The 19760-nt window shown below is 42.6% G+C and overlaps 1 protein-coding gene across 1 annotated transcript in view; it reads right to left on the bottom strand.

The window, feature by feature from the left end:
- The window catches only part of cdh22 (cadherin 22), an 850755-nt gene that overhangs the window by 53254 nt on the left and 777741 nt on the right, over window positions 1–19760 (bottom strand). The window lies entirely within an intron of this gene.

The following is a 19760-nucleotide window of genomic DNA, read 5'->3' as shown; positions in this document are numbered from 1 at the left end:
CGATTAATTTTTTTTGCATCCAGGTTATTTAAGGAAATAAGAGTCAATGACGATACGATCAGCTGCCCCTGAAAAATGTAAATGATGAAAACCAGTGGACAAGTCCTTTGAATTTGTGGATGCCATGTGAATTATTATCAGAAACAAGGCAAGGGAAAGACACACTTGCCCATCAAGTGTGCTCCATTACAAACTTTGACAAAAAAAATCCTCTGTCAAATTCTGTAGCTCTGATTCTATCACAGCAGTTTACTTGGACTTTTCCAGTTCAAAGTGAGTTGGTTTCAGTTCACTGCATCCCAGTGATAATGAAATAAATGCTTCAACAATGTGGCACTTTATCAACCCAACATATCACACAGAATTGAGACAGAATAGGAGAACAGACATAATATGATGAATATTGTAATTCAGTGAATGTCACAAAGAGAAAGGCTGTACAATATATCATCAACAAAACTAATCATGGAATTTATCATTAGCATTTTAAGAAGAAAGTGCTTATTTTGAAGTCCATCGATATAACTGAAAAAAAAAGGCAAATTGAGACATATGTGAAACTGAATCGAAAGTGTGGTGCTGGAAAAGCACAGCAGATCAAGCAGCATCCGAGGAGCAGGAGAATCAATGTTTCGGGCATAATGCCTTCATCAAGAATGTGTCTCATTCCTGATGAAGGGGTTATGCCCAAAACATCGATTCTCCTGCTCCTCAGATGCTGCCTGACCTGCTGTGCTTTTCCAGCAACACATTTTTCAGCTCTGATCTCCAGAATCTGCAGTCCTCACTTTCTCCATATATGTGAAACTGACAACTAGTTACGCCATGCTTGAATTTTAAAAGCCTGTAGGTTACTGGAGGATAGATCGGTGAAGGTGTGGAAGTAGGAAAAATTAGAAGTCAAACGGTTAGAAGTCAAATCTTACTTCTCAATAAGCAACATGAGAGCATCAGTTCAGAAATGGAAATAAACGCAATAATTGTTTGAGGAAAGGTGTCAAATGTTGACATGAGAAACAAAAGCAGCAGATACAATGGGTGTAGTTCAGGATCTTTCAGACACTGAGAAACCTTTTGATTCCATGCATGATGCCAATAAACAGAAAAAAGAGAAAGGATAGAACAGTCTGCAAAGTCGCAAGTTATTCTTTGCAGGGTATTCTAAATTCACATAATTTACATAAAATATATTTTATGTTAATTTAACTCATCAAAGGATGTGAAAGAACGCTGAGAAAAGTTCCCCTAGGAATATGAGAAATATTCAGGAGTGATGCAAGCTTCTTGGAGAGTAAGGGAAAAAGAAGAGCTTTTCAAATCAAAGAAAAATAAACTACTTTTGTATGGAATCTTTTTTTGACCTATCGTGAAAGGGAGAACCAAGCCTCTTTGAGAATGCTGTAGATGTGAGCTGCACGTGAATGAAAAACCGTAACGTTGCTGGAGGAAAATGCTTGCTTGTCAAATAGCTTTCCTTCAGTTTGGCAGCAAAATAACAAAAAAAAGCAAAAGTGCACATCTGGCTGCAAAATGAGTCCTAATTGTTTAATGAAAATTGCACATTTAATGAGAATACATTTTCTTTAAAGAGGAACTGTACTGTTTACATATTTATTGGCTGAACAGATCAATGGTTATTTAGTTTGTTTTGTCCAGATCTGAGAAATGGACATTCTTAACAAAAATGGTATTGATTTGAAGACTACACTGGGCTGTTTATTTTAAGACCACTAACTAGTAAATGAAAAGTGTAGCAATGGATGGTGAAGACAATTAAAAGCTGTAATTGGCTTGGCAGAAATCCCAAATTGACATTAGTAAGGAAATTAAATTTGAGATTTGATTGGTCAAGACAGCTGGTATTAATGCACAATAAAGCTTGTATTCTAAATTGGTCATTATCTAGTAATGACAACAATTAACACGATACCATGTTTTATTCTCACACAGGGAATGCAGGGCTGATTGAGATACTGTGCTACGCCTCGTGCCTTGGTTTGCTTTCAGTTCATTCTTTCTGCTGAGAGCAAGTTAGAATCCTCATTATAACTAACAGAAGAGAAGCAGCCGCCTCTTAGGAACCAGAAAAAGGTTCTCATCCATCAGTACTGCTGAAATAGATGGACTAGTTTGGACTTGCCCCCTTCCTTGGTGCACAGAGTGGAAATCACATTGAAAATCGACGGTGTTTGTCTAATGTCCACATAATCGAGGTACTATAAGGAGGAGAAAACTGCATGCATGCAGTTTTAATTATCCCTTGTGTCCATGTGCTTTATGCAGTCCTTGAAATCTGTCTGATTGGGGAGATCTGGTAATGCTTTGTATTTTTGTTCAATTCCTTCTGATGCAGCATGACTTCTGTTGTGACATTAGGAATGGGGAGAGTTTCAATCGCTCACTGTCCCCGCTCATTGAGTCACTGGATTAGAATTCCAAGATTTTCCTGGAAATAGAATCAACGAAATCAATAAGCCCTCACACTTCCTCTGAGTGTTGACTGTTAAGTGTAAAATGGAGTAATAAAGATGAAATGTATGAGCCTGACATTGCTGTTGGAGGGAATCCTGAGGGACAGGATGTACATGTATTTAGAAAGCCAAGGACTGATTAGGGATAGTCAACATGGCTTTGTGTGTGGGAAATCATGTCTCACAAACTTGATTGAGGTTTTTGAAGAAGTAATCAAAAGGATTGATGAGGGCAGAGCAGTGGATGTGGTCTATATGGACTGCAGGAAGGCGTTCAACAAGGTTCCTTACAGTACACTGGTTAGCAAGGTTAGATCACATGAAATACAGGGAGAACTAGCCATTTGGATACAGAACTGGCTCAAAGGTAAAAGACAGAGAGTGATGGCGGAGGGTTGCTTTTCAGACTGGAGGCCTGTGACCAGTTGTGTGCCTCAAGGATCGGTGCTGGGTCCTCTGCATTTATATAAATGAATTGGATGTGAATATAGAAGGTATAGTTAGTAAATTTGCAGATGACACCAAAATTAGAGATGTAGTGGACAGTGAAGAAGATTACCTCAGAGAACAATGGGATCTTGATTAGATGGGCTAATGGGCCGAGGAATGGCAGATGGAGTTTAATTTATATCGATGTGAGGTGCTGCAGTTTGGTAGGGCAAATCAGGGAAGGACCTATACACTTAAAGTAAGGTCCAGGGGCATGTTGCTGAACAAAGAGACCTTGGAGTGCAGGTTCATAATTCCTTGAAAATGGAGTTGCAGATAGATAGGATAGTGAAGAAAGCATTTGATATGCTTTCCTTTATTGGACAGAGCATAGAGTGCAGGTGTTGGGAGTTCATGCTGCAGCTGTACAGGACATTGCTTACACCACTTTTGGAATACTGTGTGCAATTCTGGTCTCCCTCCTATCGGAAGGATGTTGTGAAACTTGAAAGGGTTCAGCAAACATTTATAATAATGTTGCCAGGGTTGGAGGATTTGACCTATAGGGAGAGGTTGAATAGGCTGAGGCTGTTTTTCCTGGAGTGTTGGAGGCTGAGGGGTGACCTTGCAGATGTTTATAAAATCATGAGGGGCATGGATAGGGTAAATAGACAAAGTATTTTCCCTGGGGTGGGGGAGTCCAGAACTAGAGGACATGGGTTTAAGGTGAGAGGAGAATGATATAAAAGGGAAGGGCAAAGTTTTCACACAGAGGGTGGTATACGTAAGGAATGAGCTTCCACAGGAAGTGGTGGAGGCTGGTACAATTACACCATTTAAAAGGCATTTGGATGGGTATATGAATGGGAAGGGTTCAGGTGGATATGAGCTAAATATTGGACTAGATTATTTTAGGATTTCTGATCTGCATGGATGAGTTGGAGCGAAGGTCTGCTTTCGTGTTGGGCAACTCTGTGACTCTCTATCTTCATGTTTCATATCATTATGTATGTAAATCGCTTGCAAACATTTAAACATCACTGAAACTCTGTCCAGCCTGGGGAAGAGAGAAGGAGTGTTTGTGTTGACAGGGTATTGATAAATCAGGGGGTTTGCTGATGCCTAATGAAGACAACCAGAATTGGCAAGGCCTGTAGAAGGGTTGCTTTGACTGCCAGACTTTCGTTCAAACCATACCCTGGTGCAGGACTGCACTGTACCCACTGTACACATGGCACCTTCTGCAACTGGTGGTCACCACAGATGAGTACCAAGTAGATACCAAGACCTGACGTGTTAATTAGATTAAAAGGGTCTCCGACATCTGCAAAATGACTATTGAACTTTGAAGTCATGCATCACTGTTTCATCAGAGTGGGGTTGGTGAAATAGGGTGGGGGGAAATAGGGCGGTGATTGTTGGACTGCGATACTTTGCACATCAGTGATTTACAGAAAGAGATTCACATGTTAATAGGCACAAGATTGAAGTTTTGCTATTGAGATACCGTAGGACAATTTTAGGAGAAGGTTTAAAATTGCTGGAGCTCTTTGAAAAGGTAGGGCAACTTGGAGAGCTGAAGTACATTGTTCATTGTTTACATTTTTCTATTGACATATTTGAGAAAGCTAAAACGCCCTTTGGGAGGGATAAAATGTTCATTAAGCGCAATTAAAAGGCAACAACATTTTGGCCAGACCAGGTAAGGATGGCAGTTTCCTTCCCTAAAGCTAGGAAAGCTTTTTCAGTGATTGATTCACATCATCTTTAGATTCTGAATTCCAGATTCTTTCTTTATTGAATTCAATATCCATCATCTGCCTGGTGCCATTCAATCCCAGGTCGCCAGAACATTACTTGAGTCATTGGAGTAACAGTCCATTGATAATACCACTAGGCCATCACCTCTCCTTAATTACATTTTTGATTAGTAAATTGCAAATGGACACCAGACACTGTAATTGGGAATGTCACTGTATGTAAAAAAGAACTCAAAGTACTGTTGATGCTGGTAGACAAAACAGGGATGGCACAGTGGTTAGCACTGCTGCCTCACAGCACCAGGGTCCCAGGTTCGATTCCAGCCTCGGGCAACTGTCTGTGTAGAGTTTGCACATTCTCCCTGTGTCTGCATGGGCTTCCTCCGGGTGCTCCGGTTTCCTCCCACAGTGCAAACGATGTGCAGGCCAGGTAACTTGGCCATGTCAAATTGCCCATAGTGTTAGGTGCATTAGTCAGAGGGAAATGGGGCTGGGTGGGTTACTCTTCGGATGGTCGGTGTGGACTTGTTGGGCCGAGGGGCCTGTTTCCACACTGTAGGGAATCTAATCTAAATGGCTGTGAAAACTCAGCAGGTCTGGCAGCATCTGTGGAAAGAAAGCAGAGTTAACATTTTGGACCTAGTGACCCTTCTTCAGAACTGGCTGCAGCTAGGAAAAGGTTGGTGTACACGCTAGTGGCATCCTGCTGGAGGTAGTAGAAAAAGCGGCTAATGATCCTTTGGTATCCTTTGGCAAGCGAGGATTGGGGGATCCTATTGCTGCTGTGGGAGGGAAGAGAAGGGGTGAGGGCAGAAGTACAGTAAATGGGTCAGACACGACTGAGGGCTCTGTCAACCGCAGTGGTGGGGTATCCTCTGTTGAGTAAGAAGGTGGACATATCGGAGGCCCCTTGTAGAAATTGGCCTCACTGAAACAGATGCAACAGAGATGGCGAAACTGAGAGAATGGAAGAGAGTTTCCCTTACCAGCCCACCAGCAGACATGGCCAAAGGAGCAATGGCCACCATTTCTGCCACTTCCAGCAGGATGCTACCACCAGAGACATCTTCCCCTCCCCTCCCTTGTCGTTCTTCTGCAGGAACTGTTTCCTCTGGGACAGTCTGGTCCACTCCTCCTCCATTTCCAACATCTCATCACACCCCCATGGCATCTCCCTCTTCAATCACAGTAAACTGCCTGTTTGCTTCCTGTCTCCTCAATATCTAAGGCTCCAGACACACTTCCCAGTGAAGCAGTGCTTTGCCTGCACCTCACTCGACCTACTCTACTATATTCGCGGCTCACCGTGTGGTCTCGTCTACATTTGGGTGGTGAAGAGCAAACTGGATGATGGCTTTACAAAACACCTACATTGTCTGTACACAAATGACCCTGAACTTCCAGTTACCTGCCACTTCACCACACCACTATGTTCCCTGGTCAACATCTCCGTCTCAGGCTTGTTGCAATGCTCCTGCAAAGCTGGGTACAAGCTGGAAGAACAACATCTCATTTTTCACTTGGGGACTCTGCTGCATTCTGGACTCAAGATCGAGTTCAATAACCTTTGACTTAGACACATTCTCCCATACCCTTATCCCAATTCCCATTCACCAAGCCTTGTCATCACATGGACTGCTACCACAAGCAACACATTGTCAGCTGCTAATGTTCCCTTTTGTAGATATTGATTCCCCAGGCTGGCCTTTACCCACTCCTTCTTCTGTCCAATGTTGTTCTCTCTCTTTGGGCTCTTTCTCTATCTATCATTTACTCTACCCCCCTCCCCTCCTACACCCCACCTTCAGCAACTCTTTCCTAGCTACAATCATTCTGAAGAAGGGTCACTAGACCCGAACTGTTAAGTCTGATTTCTCTCCCCAGATGATGCCACTCCTGCTGATTTTTCTAAGCAATTTCTGTTTTTACTCATGTTACCTTGTAAACTGACTTGCATAGCATACCAATGTGAGTTTTTACCTTTTTGTGTTTTTTGATTGAGAAAATTTTTGATCATTGTGTTAAGTAAATATACACATGCAATATATCATTCTGTACTGTATGATTGGTAACTTTCTAATAAATTGATTTAATATTTGGCACAGTAGTTCAGTGGTTAGCACTGCCACCTCATAAGACTGGGAGCTGGGTTCGATTCCAGCCTCGGAAGACTGTCTGTGTGGAGTTTGCACGTTCTCCCCGTGTCTGCATGGGTTTCCTCAGAGTGTTCCAGTTTCTTCCCACAGTCCAAAGATATACAGGATTACCATGCTGGCACGGTGGCTCAATGGTTAGCAATGCTGCCTCACAGCACAGGGACCCAGGTTCAATTCCAGCCTTGGGTGATTGTCTGTGTGGAGTTTGCACATTCTCACCGTGTCTGTGTGGGTTTCTTGCGGGTGCTCCAGTTTCCTCCCACAATCCAAGGATGTGCATGTCAGGTGAATTGACCATACTAAATTGTGCATAATGTTAGATACATCAGTCAAGAGGGAAATGGGTCTGGGTGGGTTACTCTTTGGAGGTCATTGTGGACTTGTTGGGCCAAAGGGCCTGTTTCCACACTGTAGGGAATCTAATCATCTAAATTGCCTGTACTTTCCAGGCTAGGTGGATTTGACATAGGAATTCAAGGTTACCAGGTGAGGGTGGGGGCCTGGATAGGATGCTCTTTGGAGGGTTGGTATAGACATGATGGGCTGAATGGTCTCTGAATGGGTTCTATGACGATTCTATATATGTCAACATAGTGGATCATAAGTAGTGGGAGCTGAAGTAGGCCGTGTAAAACCATGTCTTGCCTTGACTTCAACTGGACAATACTATTCAAGCAGTTTGTTAAGAATTAGTCCATTTGTAAATCCTAATCAATGAAACAAATGATATACATAAGATGGAAACAGTTGATTTCTGGGGGGAATCGACCTGTCTTCAATGATCGCTTGAAATTCAGTAAAGAGATTTAAGATACTCACTTCAGAGCTATACATCGGTATTATTTGGAAATAATCTGCCTTTTCAAGCTTAATCGTGGCTGCCTTAAGCTATTCTATCAGTCAGGTCAATTAGACAAATCCTTGGAATGAAGCACTTCATTAATATGATGGCATTTCAATTTTGCTGATTCCATTCTTAAGATGTTTGCACTTACAGAATACTAACAAATAAGTACATTGAAAATATAGTCGCTGAATGCAGTAGGAGAATCAGGAAAAATGTCTATACCTGGAGAGGATTGAGAAAGAGAATCCATTGATCAGGTGAGGTGGTTGAGGTAGGCAGCAGAGATACATTTAGGAGGAAGCCAGATAAGAAGCTGTGAAGGTGAAGTATAGAAGGATGTGTTGATGGGCTTAGAATAGGTCCTGTGAATTGGAGGCTTGTGTGGAAAGCAATTCTGTTACAGAGGTAAGTGATTGTAAGTCTACATTAAACCAGAGACAGCAGGCAAGAGGCATTCAGGCCAAGGAAGATGTCCCACTCAAGTGTGTATTGACTTAGTGGGTAGAAGTTACGTAGTGTTAAAATGCTGCAGAGGGATCTACAATCCCTTTGGACCAACTGGTTAAACTAGTAGTGTAAATGTGAACGATCAAGACAAGATAGAGAATTTCAAAAGAGCTCTGAAGCATTTTATAAATGGCCAATTTGCAAAAGGAACTAATGCAAAACCACAGCTAGGACCAAAATATTGCTGAAGGTGATCATTTTCAAACTAAACTGCAGGATTTGATAATTGGGCTGGTAAAATATTAAATGTCTAGTTCTTTGCAACAATGGATAATTTGAGCCAAATTATACTGGATTTTGACTAATTGCATGTTCTTATTCATCTTTTTTATTGCTAAGTGAGTGCTAAGGAAAAAATTAATTAAAGGTCACTTTAAATGATTTCAACTGAAGTCAGGAAACAGATTGTTAATTCACTATATTTAACTGTTTCAGATTCAGACTAATGTTGACAGCAAGCTGCTTCCCAGTCGATTTAACTTTTGAATTCATGTCGGAATTTGCAATCGACCTTGCTACAAGAATGTTCTCATTGCCAACTATTGATGAGATTTCAAGGGAACAGTTTATGCAATATTTGAGCTGATGTGATGAAGTCATGGCTTTGCACTTGAATGGATGGAGCTTTGAGCTCTCAAGGGGACTTCGTGATAACCTTGATCATGGGGTTGACAAAGTCCTTGTGACTTCAAACTGACAATCTACCCATCTTCCTGCAAGGTCCTTTGAAACAAAGAGTTGCTTAAAGTGAACAAACGTTCAATGGGTTATGTTTCTCTTAAGGGAACATTTTTACTTGACAGCCTTCTCATTCATTTACTTCGGGGGTTTCAAAGATTGAAGGAGAAAATTGATAGAAGGACTTGCAAGTTTAATAGCATTCATCATGATTGCTGTACTTTTTGAAGCACTTTACAGTCAATGAAGTAACTTTTGAAATATAGTCAAAACTGTAATCATGGAATTGCTACAGAATGGAAGTAGTCCACACTGACCTTCCAAAGCGCATCCCACCCAGACCAACCCCATTCCTGTATTTCCCATGGCTAATCCAACTCGTCTGTGTATCCCCAAAACACTACAGGCAATTTAGCATGGCCAATCCACCTAACCTGCACATCTTTGGATTGTGGGGGAAACTGGAACACCTGGAGGAAACCCATGCAGACACAGAGGAGAACATGCAAATTCCACAGTCACCCATGGGTTGAATCGAACCCTGTTGTGAGGCAGCAGTGCTAATTACTGAGCCTCTGGGCCAACCTAATGTCAGATAATGATAGGTTTTTCTCAAAGTCGCTCATGAACATTCTTTAAATGAATGAGTATTGCCCCCAGGATTATCCTGGCCCAGAAGATTTTAGGATATTGTGATTTTCCTTCTAGTCACTCAAGAAGTCAATAGACAATGCAGTGTCACATAAATGAGTTGCCCCACAGCCATTTAGTGGAGGAGGAGTGTTAACTGTATGGAGGGGGAACTTTAGCCCCTCGCTCAGGGGGTCCTGCATCAGATTGTCCAGCAGCTCCCCAGTTCCAGCACGTGCAATACTGCAAACGGTCCCCACCATCAGAATCTAGGACCAGATAAGTGATTGAGTCTCAGAGAAGGGAGGGGAAGTGAGACCTGGCGAGACTGGCAAAAGGGTGGAGAAAGTGGCTGGGGGGCTTGGGTACGGGGAATACTCACACGTTCGGAGCATATCGGGGTGAATGGGATATTGAAGATGCCACTCCTCCTTTCTCTCATCAATTCCCATTAACAGCTTTGAGCAGCATCATTTTCTGGGCTTCATCTCCTGCCCTTGGACTCCCCCACCAGTCTGAAAATTTAAACAGGCTCAGAGATGTTCTAGGAGAAAGTGAGGACTGCAGATGCTGGAGATCAGAGCTGAAAAATGTGTTGCTGGAAAAGTGCAGCAGGTCAGGCAGCATCCAAGGAGCAGGAGAATCGACGTTTCGGGTATAAGCCCTTCTTCACGAATCCTGAAGAAGGGTTTATGCCCGAAACATCGATTCTCCTGCTCCTTGGATGCTGCCTGACCTGCTGCGCTTTTCCAGCAACACATTTTTCAGCTCAGAAATGTTCTGTCAGAGATTATTAACAGGCCTGAATTGGGCCTGGGCAGGCAGACTGACTAAAGTGTCACCTGTTCCACCAGCAACTTGCAGAGTGGGGGAAGGCTATTCGCTAAATCTGACAAGAAGCTCATGTCTGTGAACCTGTCAGAAGCAGTAAATAAAATTCTGATGCAGGTATCTTCCCAGAATCTAAAGTTAAAATCTGAGACACTGCTGGAGAGAAACATATCGTGCAGCACTCAAAAGATATTGGGCATGAAGGCTAAAGGCAACTCGTTAAACAGTCAGAGGTCATCTTATTTGATAATGAGATACTTGTGGCTTTCTAGTTGGAAGACCGTCTGCTGGAAAGATGGACATGTTGATCATCATTGGTGAAAGGTTGGGAGGAGACAGAGGTAGGGGCTCATGTAGAAAGGTTGGGGGGAGCCAGAGGTCGGGGCTCATGTAATACAATCTTCTGGAATACTTCCAACCAGGATTGGTGATTATACACGATGCTGAGGTGAAGAAACCTAACTCAGTGGGACTTGGAGCAGTATTTGGTGAGCCTGGTGCAGAGTTTCAGTTACCAGGAATGATGGGATAGACAACTGCATGCGAATCTCAAAATGCTCCTTTCTTCCCATACCCTTGGATCCCGAAAGCCCGAAGAGTGATAGCTAACTCCTTCTTAAATACATTCAACATTATGACTCCAGATGCTTTCCATGTAGAGAATTCCACAGATTCACTACTGTCTGGATGCAGAAATGTCTCCTCATCTCAGTCCTAAATACATCCTTGTTCTGGTTTCCCTGGTAATCAGGAATGTACTTCCTACATTTATCCGTCTCATCTGGTGAGAAATTTATAGATTTCTATGAAATCTCCTCATTCTTCTAAACTCCAGTGAAAATATTCCTAATCTTTCCAATCTCTCTCTGTACGTCAGTCCTGCCATCCCAGGAATCAGTCTGATAAACCTTTATTGCGCTCCCTAAATGAACAGGACGTCCTTCCCCAAATAAGGAGACCAAAATTGCACACAATGCTCCAAGTGTGGTATCGTCAATTCCTGGTATAATTGCAGCAAGACATTCCTGGTCTTGAACTTGAATTCTCTTGCTTTGGTGGCTAACATACCATTTGCCACCTTCTTCACCTACTGCATCTGCTCACTTACGTCCAGGAACAGAATCCAGCAGAAGTGGGGAATTTTAGGGCTAGATTAGTCAAGGTTTTTAAGGGTTCCATACAAGTAGATATAGTTCAGAAACAGATGAGCCATGACAAAATTAAATGGTAGAACAGGCCTGGGAGACAGAAATCCCCTAACAAAAATTCTTGTGAAATACTTATGAGTCTCCATTGGATTCTCATGGAAGACAATGCAGGAAAAACCTTGCAGAATTTCAAGTGTTGTGTAAGTTGTGAGTCGCTGGTCTGATTAAAATGGGGAAGTGAAGGAAGGAGCACAAATGTTGGATTTCCTCAGAGGACTAAGATGGAGCTTGTTTGTGTTTCTTGCTAAAGCTAATGATGCGAGGTAGTGGTAAATATCATTATATAGACAAATGTACAACAATATGGGCGGCACGGTGGCACAGTGGTTAGCACTGCTGCCTCACAGCACCAGAGACCCGGGTTCAATTCCCACCTCAGGCAACTGTCTGTGTGGAGTTCGCACGTTCTCCCCGCGTCTGCGTGGGTTTCCTCTGGTTTCCTCCCACAGTCCAAAAATGTGCAGGTTAGGTGAATTGGCCATGCTAAATTGCCCGTAGTGTTAGGTTCAGGGGTAAATGTAGGGGAATAGGTCTGGGTGGGTTGCTTTTCGGAGGGTCGGTGTGGACTTGTTGGGCCAAAGGGCCTGTTTCCACACTGTAAGTAATCTAATCTAATAATGAGACAAAAAGGGGGCAGGCGATGTTCGCCCCGGGGACCCAGATTCGAATCCCTGGTGGATTTTGAACTCAATAAAAAACATCCATTATTGAATGTCAGGAAAACAAAACAGATCTGGTGCACAAATGCCCTTCAGGGAGGGAAACTGGCATTCTTACCTGGTCTGGACGACATGTGACTCTACACCCATAGCAACGTGTTTGTCTCTTACTGGCCTCTGGGCAATTAATTAGTGCACACTGACCCAGCCAGCAACAGTCTGGATTTAAGGAAAATAGAGCTTTGGGGTAAATGATGTACAGAGGAAACTCGATTATCCGAATACCAATTATTCAAAAAGCAGATTATCCGAAGGAGATCGCCAGGTCCCGATGGAAACATTACATCAAAGATGAGTTTCCAGCAGTGATCACGTCTTTTGTTGACAGTGATTAAACAGGCACCGTCTCCAAATGACTGACTGCCTGCCCTCTCTCTCTCCCCACACTTTCCCTGGAGTTCTACACAAGGCTGGACTGTAACCACCGACCCCCCCCCCCACCCCCAACTTCCCCAGATAATCTGACCAACATTGTCCTGTACAGGGCAAAGGTAGAATCTGTCAAAAAGTTGCAGTAAAATGTTGTGTGTGTGGCTGTGGCTGTGTCTGTGCGCTATTTGGAGACTTACCCCACAAAAGCAACAACAGCAGCAGTCTTGATGTTGGTGTACAGTCCAATTGCCCCGGAGAGGGGGTGGGGATGTACCGGGTTGGGGGGACACACAGGAGGCGGTGTTGGACGGGTTGGGGTGGGGGCCGGTGTTGGGTGCGGAGGGGCCAGTGTTGCAGGGGGCAGGGGTGCAGTGTTGTACGGTTTTGGGGGCGAGGGGGCAGTGTTGGGGCAGGGGGGGGGCAGTGTTGCACGTTTTTGGGGGCGGGTGGACGGTGTTGGGGGTGGAGGGGTGGTGTTGCACATGGGCGGGGGTGGGGGGCAGTGTTGCACGGTTTTGGGGCGGGGGCGGTGTAGGGAACGGGGGGCAGAGTTGCACGGTTTTGGGGGCGAGGGGGCAGTGTTGGGGCGGAGAGGCGGTGTTGCACGTGGGCGGGGGCGGGGGGCAGTGTTGCATGGTTTTGGGGGTGGAGGGGCAGTGTTGGGGGTGGAGGGGCAGTGTTGGGGGTGGAGGGGCGGAGGGGCGGTGTTGGGGGCAGAGGGGCGGTGTTGCATGGTTTTGGGGGTGGAGGGGCGGTGTTGGGGGTGGAGGGCCAGTGTTCCACGTGGGCAGGGGCAGAGGGGGCAATGTTGCACGGTTTTGGGGGCGGAGGGGCGGTGTTGCACGTGGGTGGGAGCGGAGGGGGCAGTGTTGCACGGTTTTGGGGGCGGGTGGGTGGTGTTGCACTAGATCGGGGTGGTGTTGGGGGGCGGTGGGGCCCCAGGTGCTGTGTGCTACTTCAGTCTCCTGAACAGGGAGCAGACTAAAAACTCCGAGCCTCAGAGGAAAGGCATTTAATCAATTAACCGAATAATCGATTATCCGAACGAAATAGTGCCCGCCCATCATGTTTGGATAATCGAGATTCCCTGCATAGGGTTGTAAGCAGCTGAAAGGGTTGATTCTGATGATGAGTAAAATACGCACCAACATGGACTTGATACATTTTAAGATCTTCAAGGACTGAGAATTATCATACAAATTCTACTTGTAATCACAATCAGATCAGTGTAACTTTACAAAGCAATAAAATTCAATAACATAGAATGTTCAAGACAAATGCCGCTTCTTATTAAACTAACAAGTTGCTTTTCCTCTATCACAACAGGCCGTGCAGACCCCGTAGAATTCTAACCTTAAAGTGGATGGTGGCTACAAACGTTTCTCATGCTGAATAACAGTGCAGACAGGCTTACACAATAACATGGCATGCAGTAGCATTGCTCATATGACCAGACAAGAATATGCAGAAACTCTGAGGTCATTAATCATCAGCTGAAGTATTTTAATATGAGAACAAATGAGACTTTGTGTGATGCTGAGAGACACTCCAGGCCAAATGTGAACAATATACTCAAAGTGAAGAAAGAAAATATTTGTAAAAGGACCAGCAGAAAGGTCAAGGGCAGAGTATAAGATGGAAACACTGTAAACAACGTCACAACATAGGTAAAGCCCTTCTCTAACTTCCAGAAACCAAATCATTTGCATCTAAATGATCACCCCCAAAGAAGCAATGCAAACCAAAAGAAAGGGCTTCTCAGTAGATTTTTGCTAACGTGCAGCTTTTTGCTTTTTTTAATGAGAAAAAGGATGTTTGGAGAAATACATTTGGACTTACTATACTGGCCGGTTTGCCAGTGGCATGTAGCGTCTACGTCTGCTGTGAGTTGTTTTGACTTTAGTTTGTAAAAGACCTTAGAAATATTAATTGAAACATAAGTCTTGTTAATATTTCCACATATTTTATGCTTGTTCCTACCACTCCCAAGTCCATATTGGAATATGAGCATATTTGTAGTTGAGGGGAAGCAATGAAAAGCCATTGAAAACCTTCAGAAAAAGACTTGCAGAGCAATTCTTGGCCTTCACAAATGTAGCTAATGAGATGCTTCAGGAATCACTTGAAAACAGATGCCACAGATGCAATAAACTCTTCTGTCTTCATGAGATTGCTACCAAATGACCATTACATCATTTAACTATGCTCTTTTTGTTTTACTGCTTTTTCAATTTAGTTGGAAAAATGATTGATTGTAAAGTTTAATTCAGCTCTCGACTATGATGCAAGTTGATTCTAAATAAACAAACTGTTGATGAGTTTCAACCACAACTCATTGCTTGACATCAGAAAGAAACGTTTCCTTCTCCCTCGGTATAACAACATCAAAAGCATGCTCTATCAACTATGTGTTCATATTGACAGATTTTATTAAATATATGAAACATGCAGAGGAATTCTTCTCTTCCTAATCCTCTCTAATCCCATTGATAAACAGAATAGCGCAGTGTAATGTGTGTGATGCTGCATTTAGTTTTCTCTTGAAGAAAGCTGACAGAATCCGTCTGCAATTGCAATCTTCTAGGCAGCAAGCTGAGGTCTTCAAATCCCTATTTGAAAGTTAAAGCTAAAACATTTTGGTTCTGAGGAGTTGGTACTAGATTGACAAGAAACAAAGGGTAGATGTCTCCTCAGGAATGAACAGCTCGGGTGTGCCAGGCAAGCACTCTGATGAATGAAACCATGTCAACATTGGACATTTCGGTGAATTTGCTTTCTCAAATTGCTAAACTCCTTACTGAGCAAGAAAACAATATTAGAAAAAAGCAAAGGCACCAAAGCCCAACAAATGCCCAGAACATAATGGGTTTCACCCTTGAAAGTAAGTGCGTAAAATGAAGATCCTCTTAACATAACCTTTAAAGGTTCTTTCAATGCACTTACAATTGGAAACTTAGAAAAGTAAACACATATTAATGAAAAGTAAAGGAGAGGAAGTGAACATTTAGACAGCAGTTATGGGAAAGGTTTTATTCTTTATTCTTCTGCCTTTATATTCTATGTTTAATTTTGTGTGTTTTAAGATGGCGCTGGAGAGTGGCAACACGAGAACACTTTTCACTGTATTTTGTAACAAAACATACATGACATAAATAAATAAATTAAATCAAATCTATTGGATCAAAAGTGTCTGAGTGCTTCGAGAAATATGGACTGACCAAAAAACATGAACACAAATTTGTGAAGGTTAGGTCATGTCTACCAAACCTAATTCAATCCTTTTTTGAGGAACTTGCTAAAGTAAATATCTGGGGAATATCTTCGATGTAGTTCATATGCTTTTCAATAAGCCATTTGTGGGCGGCACGGCACGCTGCCTCACAGCGCCAGAGACCCGGGTTCAATTCCCGCCTCAGGTGACTGACTGTTTGGAGTTTGCACATTCTCCCCGTGTCTGCGTGGGTTTCCTCCGGGTGCTCCGGTTTCCTCCCACAGTCCAAAGATGTGCAGGTCAGGTGAATTGGCCATGCTAAATTGCCCGTAGTATTAGGTAAGGGGTAGATGTAGGAGTATGGGTGGGTTGCGCTTCAGCGGGGCGGTGTGGACTTGTTGGGCCGAAGGGCCTGTTTCCACACTGTAAGTAATCTAATCTAATCTAATTTGATGTGGATCTGCACAGAAGTCATTGACTAAAATATAAACTCTCATGGTGGTAAGTAGATTACTGACCTGGTTATGTAGTTGGAAACTGAGAGTACGAATGTAGGAGTGTATTTCATTTGGAAAGCAGTGACCAGTTCTTTCTAACAAGAATACGGAGTCTAAACTGTTTTACATGATTTATTAATGACTAAACATGGCAGTTAGCCACGCAGAAGATTGCTGGCATAATAAGTAATGCAAAAGCATAAAATTACAGAAGGATATTGAAAGGTGCTTGGCAAAACTACAGCAAATGTTTTGAATGAATGCAAATATGAAATAATCTATTTTAAGCCATAAATAAAGGCTAGATCTGGATAGTGAAATGCTTGGAGCAGTAGAGGTCCATAGAAATTTAGAAGTCCATGTACACAAATCACCAAAATATGCTGTTCAGGTACTAACAAGACACAAGGGGAAAACATTCAGCCTGTTGAACCTGTGCAGATTATCTTTAAGAGCAATTTAGTTCCTTCTCCTATTTTGTACAATCTTATGTGTCCATTCTGGTTCAGTAATTGCTGCTGTATTTGCAAACAAATATATCTGTTGTACGATCAATTCTCACTGCTGATCACCATGTTGTATGAGGCTGTTCATACTATTGTTCACAATGTGGTAGATTTCCCGGTAGGATTTATAGGGCCTGATGCAGCAGAGGAAAACAACTTGCTAGTTAACAAGAATATCCTCTTAAACACAACATAGTTTATTGTTAACACCTATTACAAGATACAATGATGTGGTAAACATTTATACAAAAACTGTGAGGACCTAAATTGCAGTTTTTACTCCTTTGAGATCCTAAGCTATTCTCCTACCATGTTTATATGACATTATCGTAACACTGGTACTTCAGGCACTCCTCAGTTATAGCGTGTCACATTCTTACACCCTGATAGACAACAATGTAAAATCTCATTCTAACAATTGTCCATGGACCCACAACTTTAACAGTCTTTTTGTTTATAGAATGTTCCAAATTTCTTCCAGCACATGAAGTGCACCCTGAAAGTGTCCCTGAGTGACTCAGCTCTATTTTAAGGCAATTCCAGCCTTGATTTGTAATTCCTCATCAGCAGAAATAGTTTCTATTAGCTTATTAAAACATTCAAACATTTTTGTTCAACATCTCTTAATATCCCATAATCAAGGGGATACAAGCTTGGTCCATGTGACATGTCATTATAATACAACCCTGTGTAATACTGATCATATCTAGGTGTCATTGAGTCACAGTGACAAATATACAAAGAGTTTGGGAAGAAAAGCAGTTGGCGGAATCAAATTTAGATTTTTTTTAATCAACCTGTTCAGACATCCTACAATGCACCACTGAAGAAAGTAGGACTTGAACACATGCCTCCTGGCCCAGAGGTAGGGACAGTACCACTGTATTATCCGCTCCTCAGAATCAAGCTTATTGTTGTGTTTAAGTTATACACAGCTTTGTGCTCATTATGAAACCAAATCCAATTCTGCTGGCCTCAATGTTAATAGCCAAACATCTCTATAGTGTCACATGGGTGAATTCACTCAACCTGCAGGATATTGCTGACCAAGTGCTAACAGTTTAATGGGACAAATAGCCCTAATCCACAGCCACAATACCAATATCGCCAGAGAGATACAGACAAGCAGTATATTCATAGTTAATAGTAAAGTGTATACCTACCTCCACCTGCAAGTGTACACCATAATTTAATGGGAAAACAAATACCAGGTGAAGATCTTGGAATCCTTGAAAATGTATCTTCAAAACTCTTGATGTTAGAGGAAGGTGGAAAGTCATTGGCAACAGTTCTCCTCAGCACGCAGCATATTTTGACAGCAGTATAATAGGGAGCATAATGTCAGATCCAGTTCTGTATCAAACTGACTGCTAGCTAATTAATTGTTAATTCCTACTTTTCAAATGGTTGGCACTTACAGAGCCAGAAGAGCTGTTAATGCACGAATGGAATGATAAGCAAGGCTGTCATCTGTCAAAGTTCTGCACACTCACTATGCTTGGTGACATAATGGATAACTTTAATCATTCACTTGCAAAAACTATGCAGCTCCATCTGAACAATTGCAGCATGACCCCTGAAAAGAAATCACTTGTCCAACAGAACACTATAACTTTACAAACTGATTACTGTTGGACAATTCAAATATAATCCTTGCCTCGAACACAGCACCTACAGTGCAGAAACAGGCCATTCTGTCCAACTGAACCACGCTGATGGTAATGCTCTCCACAAAGAGTCGCAGGTTGACAGGGTGGTCTAGAAAGCATTTACCATGCTTGTCTTTATTGGTGAGTACATTAATATAGGAGTTGGGAGATCATGTTGTGGCTGTACAGGTCATTGGTTAGGCCATTTTTGGAAAACTGCATTCAATTCTAGGTCCATGGTATAGGAGTGATGTTGTGAAACTTCAAAGGGTTTAGAAACGATGCACAAGGATATTGCCAGGGTTGGAGTGTTTGAGCGAGAGGGAGAAGTGAATAGGCTGGGGCTGTTTTCCCTGTAGCCTCGGAGACTGAGGTTTATAAAAGAGATTATAGAAGTTTATAAATCATGAGGAGCATAGATGGGGTGAAAAGCCAAGTTCTTTTCCTCAGGATAGAGGGGTCCAAAACAAGAAGCATAGGTTTAAGGTGAGATTGGAATGATTTAAAAGAGACCTAAGGGAAATCTTTTTCATGCACAAGGTGATGCCTATATGGAATGTAATGCTAGAGGAGGTGGTGGAGGCTAGCACAATTCCAACATTTATAAAGCATCTGGATGGTCCATGAATAGGAAGGGTTTAGAGGGCTATGGGGCAAATGCTTGTAAATGAGACTAGATTAATGTTGGATATTTGTTCTGCACGGGTGAGTTGGACCGAAGGGCCTTTTCCCATGCTGTACAGTTTTGAGTCTATGACTCTGTAAACCTCCTTCTGTTCCTTTTATTCTAATTTTTTGTATAATGTCTCACTCCTCTATCGCTCATCTTCTTACCTAACTATACAGCTATGTTATTCAATCTCAATTACTCATTTAATCTTTCGTTTTTGATCGGTGCCACCTCTCCTTACAGGTAATGACTGAACAGAGGACATATCTCGGTCCATTGAAAAGAGAGCAACCAGAGGAGAGTCACCCTTTGGAGTCCCTTCGATGTGCAAGGTGAATTGGGAACAGGGATGAAATGAAGATTAAAAAGCTTGTGAATAGAATGATCAAATCCAGGATCATCATAAAAGCAAAATACAGTGGATGTCGGAAATCTGTAACATAAACAGAAAGGGCTGGAGCAACACAGTAAGTCTGGCATTATCTGTGGAAAGATAAACAGAGTTAAACTTTCAAATCCAATATGACTTTCTAAATCCATAAGAAGTAGGAGCAGGAGTAGGCCATTTGGTTCCTCAAGAAGGGCTAATGCCCGAAACGTCGATTCTCCTGTTTCCTAG

The sequence above is a fragment of the Chiloscyllium plagiosum genome, unplaced genomic scaffold (genome assembly GCF_037043375.1).
Source record: "Chiloscyllium plagiosum isolate Xiang-an unplaced genomic scaffold, Cpla_swu_hap1 HiC_scaffold_15, whole genome shotgun sequence".
In the NCBI taxonomy this organism is placed as follows: Eukaryota; Metazoa; Chordata; class Chondrichthyes; order Orectolobiformes; family Hemiscylliidae; genus Chiloscyllium; species Chiloscyllium plagiosum.
This window is presented reverse-complemented; position numbering and strand designations above follow the sequence as displayed.